General features: G+C 36.0%; 1 pseudogene; it reads left to right on the top strand.

Annotated features, from left to right (window-relative positions):
• Nucleotides 1–5,019: 5,019 nt before the first annotated feature.
• Nucleotides 5,020–5,496, top strand: LOC122752605 (annotated as a pseudogene).
• Nucleotides 5,497–5,874: the final 378 nt, after the last annotated feature.

Below are 5,874 nucleotides of genomic sequence, written 5' to 3'. Positions count from 1 at the left end.
CAGTAGTGTTTTCCCACTATACTATATGGCACCCTATTTAAGTGACTTGTTCAAGGTCATGCAGTTGTTGGAGCCATGTCTTAAAACAGATCCAAGTCTGGTGTTCATTCAAAAATACTCAAAGCAAGTGAGCAAGGTTTTGGAAATTGTTGATTTTGACTTTACTGCTTTGGTTCTCATAAATCCTTCTGATAATGCTAATTTGCAACTGATCTAAAAGCAAAGGAGTTGACTCGTGTGTTGTCATGACAGTAGTTATTGATTTGTGCTTCAGTCACAGTATTCATAATTCTAGATTTTATGAGACAGATGTTTGTTGGTGTCTACTCTGATTATAGCAACTGGCATTGCTGGGGAGTGCTTACACAGGATCAAGGGCAAATTTCACTAAGTTTATAACTAGCTATGCAATAAGATATATACCACTATTTGGACTCTTCTTTTGCTATTCAATATTTGCCATTTGATATAACTTCATTAAAATTTTAATTAAGAAATAAAAAAAATCCACATAGATCTCATTAATATTGGGCGATAGGCTTATTGCCATCAACTACAATGAGCGTCTACTTAGCAAGACACTATGTGCTACATTTTTGGAGATGTGGCTTTATTCTCTTTTTTTGGTGGCATTAAAAATATATTTTTCTTCTTCCCATAGGGATCTTCAGGGTCATTAAAAGCATTGGGAAATTTTCTAGCTGCAACCCAGTCTTCCTCTTATTCAATTTTAGGCCCAATTCACTGTCCAGTTGTAATGCTGTAATCATGGTTCTGATGGACCAACTCCATGGGAATCCCATCAGACTGCATCTAATATTCTGGACAAGTGACAGTCTTCATCCATTTGGTTTTTCCTGTGTAGAGAATTGTGCTACTTCCTTGAGTTATTTTGTATCTCAATTAGAAATTTCTGCAATGTTTTGGGGTTTTATGCAATCATTATAACATACTCTGAAAATAGACGTATCCAGAGAATTTTCCCATCTATACAGAATCCCTCTTCCATTTGGATGCTGTGCTGGACTGTGGCAAACACCTTAGGCAAGCATATGTCTCCCTGATTTACTTTCACTTTATATTTAAAAAATTATATATCTATCCATTCACTTATTTAATTCATTTATAGTTTTCAGTTCAAAATTCTCTCATTTCCCAAATTCTCTCCTTCCCTGTTAGCTCCTTCCCTTTTAGTTTCCTTGTCTAAAAATCAAGAAGAGACTTTTGAACCTTTGTCAAGGAAAGTTTGAGTATAAAATTTGGTAAAATGGCAAAAATCCAGCCCTTGGATGCATCGGATGTACAGCCTCCCAGCAAACATTTAATCAGCAAACTGGAACTCAATCAGGTAGTACCTGGGGAAATAATTGAGACACATTTTGGGTTCCTTTCATTGAAATCTCTTGAGTTAATCATCCATTGATAAATTCCATTTGGCAAGAATTAATTTAAGGCTGCAGATTATAGATGTTTTCAGGCAGTGACAGAATTTCATTACTTATAAGTACTTCCTTCTCCCTCATAGAAATGGCATCATTTAAAATTCTAATTCAATAGCTTTAAATTTAGGAAAAGAAAAATTGTTGATGCAGATTAACAGACAAAATACAATTATTATTGGAAAATCTTATTTAAATTGAACAAAAATGTCTATTTAATTAGTGTTTGCTCTTATCCCTCTGTCATGCATTGAGAAGACAAAGCAATGATACACCACTATACAAGTGAAGTCATGCAAAACATATTTCCATATTTGTTGTGTTGCCAAAAACAAGAAAAAGTGGGAAAAATGTTTCAATTAGGTTCATAGCATTTTTAAAATCACACGTCTTTTGGAATTGTCTTGGATCAAGACTTGGAGTAGCCAAGTCTTTCACAGTAGATCATCATCCCTATCTTGCTGATCCTCTGTAAAATGTTCTCCTGGTTCTCCTCGCTTCACTTTGTATCTATACTTGATATTAATAATCAGAGTATAGTCAAGTGAATTCTTCATTGTTAAATCTTTTAAGGAATCTTGTGTAATCTTAGCACATGCATCAAAGACATCTTGTTGTCTTTGATGCCTTTAGGGCTGAATTTTGTTCTATATAATCAGATAGATGCTTTAAAAAATTAGTTAGCAATTAGCACAGTAGGTTCTTGTATTTTCTCAACTTTTCCCTAAATTTTGTGACTACTAATACATCGCCTGGAGCAGGCGGAATAGGAAGTAGAGATCTACCTCCTTAAAACAAAGTAAGAAAAACAGCCTCTACACTTCTCAGATAAATTTAACAGTTGCCACAGAGGCATTCTACCTTGTATCTTTAGGTTAGAAACACCTTTCAAATAGTGGCAATATATTTGATGAAGCATATCCCTACCAAATGTTTATTGGCCTTCTAAGTAAAACAACAAACAAACAACAAAAACAAAATTTCAGGTGTGGGATACATTGAAAAAAAAACCAGCAGAGATTTGGAAAACAAAAAATAGGCTATTTTATGACTTATAATAGTCGACTATGAAAAGCTGAAACTGACCAGATAAAACTAGAAACTAAATAAAAAGTTAAAACATATAAAATACAACACATTGTCATGTTGTTGAACTTTAACTGCTGATATATGTATGTCACTACCAAAAAAGAATAAAAACCAATCAGTCAGTCCTGAAGGGCAGAAAGGTAGCTAGGAAGACATTTTCCAGCAAGGTCAAAGAAAAGGCACTACTTACCGGAACTTCTCAAGATGTTTATCTTTTTACTTTGTGCTTAGTTTTAACTTCCCGGTTGGAATATAGAATACTTTAGTAAATATTTAACTTTTTACCACTTTTCCAGTATACATCTTTTGTTTGTAGATATGAATACCAGTATGTACTGGATGGAAAAGTTTTATGTAATCTATAAAATGCCCAGTACAATGAAAATATCTTATTAATAAAAGTAAAATAATGATGATGATAGTGATTTGCTTAGAGTAAACCCATTGACTTAAGCTTTACACAACTAAAATTTAACCTCCTTGAATTCAGGGATTGCTTTCCTTCTGCCTTTGGTCATACATAATTGTGGTATCCCAATTTCATCCTGATGGTAAGAATGCAATTATATTTTCCTTTTTTAAGGAATTCACCACACTCTTAAGTCAAATATGGTAAATCCAAAAGGTTAATGATATCCATGATGGCCTGCTTATAATAGTAGTAGGCTTCCACCAGTTGTGGACAACCATGGATCAGCGCCTTGAAGAGCCACAGGCCACAGTGTGCCTGTGCCGTCCGATATGGGAGCTGCAGCTCCTGCCACAACGAGGACATTGGAAAACTGCTTATAATATTCCAATAAAAAAGAGCAATAGTTTCAGGGAAACACAATTTATGTACACCACACTGTTGATATTATTTCAATGCTCCAAGGATTTGTTATTTTGTTGGTATGGGTGCTGCCTCTATCACTGCAGCTTGTAACCCTTCTGTAACTTAATAGGTGGTTTCTGAGAATTACTTTAGCCAAAGAATTCATCAGCCTGTAGCTAGCCTGAATTTAGCTGGGCTGGTCCTCCAACAGGAGTACTACAATCCATTACTGAGACCATACTTGAAACCTTTCCAACTAAGCAGAGCTTGTGTGTTCTGGGAGCACATCCTTTGAGAACTCAAGGTCAATTCCATCCGAGTAGGATTTTGTTAAGCATAGGAAAGGAATGAAGAAAACAATTCTCCAATTTGTATTTTTAAAATAGGAAAGTTAAGCACTAGGTATAGATTATCACAAATCCAAGTATTGTGTCTTCAAAAATGCAGTTAAACCTCCTTTCTCTTTAATGATTTATCTTTTCTAATGGGATCCAAGATTTAATTTAATTCCCCCCAAACTAATTTATTTTACTCTCATATTGCCTTCTACTCTGCATGCATGTCTGCTTTCTTGATGTTATCTGCTGCCTTGAACAGAGCTTTGTTTGGCCTAACGGGGATCTCTCATACTGGTGCTGGGATGCCTGTGGTTAGAAGTGACCTGCTTTTCTAAGTACTGAGTCTTTGTAACAGCAGGGTAAATTCTCTCTTGGTCCATTTTGGAGAGATTTTTGATAATTAAAATTTTCTTTCTTTTTATGAGACAAATGGGACTTTCTTGCCTTCCCTTACCCTCACAAGTGATGTCTTTAATGACTTCTAAATGCAGCTTTTCCAGGTTTCTATCTTTCATAGGAAAAGAATCAGGAAGAAATACAGAATACTTAGCAATATTTACACATGATAATCAAGGGACTTGATTAGTTAGGGCCCTTCCTCATTTACACCTGCCATTTTTTCTGTCACTATTCTTTGTGATTTGTGCAAGGAAATGGAATTGTTATTGTTCGATATTCATTTATTAAACAATTTAGTGCTTTGTATTGATGTAGAGGAAGTGAGGGCAAAAAACCAAAAAAACCAAAACAAAACCCACAACATTTATTAAGTGTCTAATACTATGTACCAGGCATTGTGCTAAGGGTTTTACAAATATTATCTCATTTGAGCCTCAAAATAACCCTAGTATGTAGATGCTATTATTATCCCCATTGTTTAAATTTATATGATACTTCTTCTAGACAAGGGCTCTTAACCCTTTTTTTGTGTGTTGTGGATTCCTTTGGAAGAGTGGTGAAGCTGTGGAACCCTTCTCAGAATTACATTTTAATTTTTAAAAATTAAAATATCTAACATTTATGGAATGAAACAGACATTTGCATAACAGTACAATAAAAAGATGATTGTACATGAAATGATGAATCTACCGTGTACAACTTGCTATTCCTTTCAAATACAAAAAATTATCATGTAAATTTATTTATTTTTCCTTCTCATCTTCCCTCCCCCTACCCTAGAGATGGCTACTATTGTCATGAACAGAATAACATTTTTAAATGCACAAAATAAAAATATAGGATTATAAAGGAAATACATTATGTTGAAATAGTTATCAGCATATTAAAAATGTTCATGAATCCTAGGTTAAGAGTTAAGGGTTGGAGGCTGAGGTGTGTAAGGTCTGTGGAGAAGATGACAGACCAGGTGAAGGACAAGGAGGCTTTTCAGAGACTCAGCTTCCCTGCCCACTGCATCCTAGCCCAGAATTCTGACAACCAGGCACTGGCAAGGTTTTACTGCCACATGGAGAGAACCATTGGGAAGCGGCTCATCCTGCGACATGACCCTTCCATGAAGAGGACCCTTTGTTGTGGCTGCTCCTCCCTCCTCATCCTCGGTGTGACTTTCACCCAGTGGCAGAGGCATCGCCTAGGCCAGTGCTGGACAGGGCAGACTTTTTTTTTTTAAACATGCCATCGAAGCCACAGATTTCTCAATGACCCCTGACACCAGTTTTTGGGGGACCGGCCTGAGGCCCATCTGGGGAACCAGGCAGACCCCAAATTATCTAGGTCTGTAGCGCACACACGTCATCCAGTCTCAGCCCAGCCTTCTGAGGAGAAATTGCAGCATCAAGACCTCAAAATACAATGACTGGGAGGAAACTTTCTACAAAGGCCTAGGAAACATGAGCCATCATTCAGAAACAGTATTCAAATTTATTAAAAAAACAAGAGTTAAGGGTTAAAGTGTTCCACAGTGAGGCAGCTCATCTTCACCCCAATCACGTAGGTAAGGTCGTATATATATATTTGTTCAAACATTATCAACATGTGATGATTTCATAATTTCATCTACATGGACATATCCACTATTGTAAATCATAATCCTTATAATTTATTGGATGGAGTTTGAGAGATATTGAAGAAAATACCACTCTGTGGTGGTGATGAGCACCTCTGAACTTTGTTAAATCTGGTCCTTGGACAATAGAAATATCACTAGGCCAGTATTAGAATCCTTTCTGGCTTG

The sequence above is a fragment of the Dromiciops gliroides genome, chromosome 4, assembly GCF_019393635.1.
Source record: "Dromiciops gliroides isolate mDroGli1 chromosome 4, mDroGli1.pri, whole genome shotgun sequence".
NCBI classification, from domain to species: Eukaryota; Metazoa; Chordata; class Mammalia; order Microbiotheria; family Microbiotheriidae; genus Dromiciops; species Dromiciops gliroides.
This window is presented reverse-complemented; position numbering and strand designations above follow the sequence as displayed.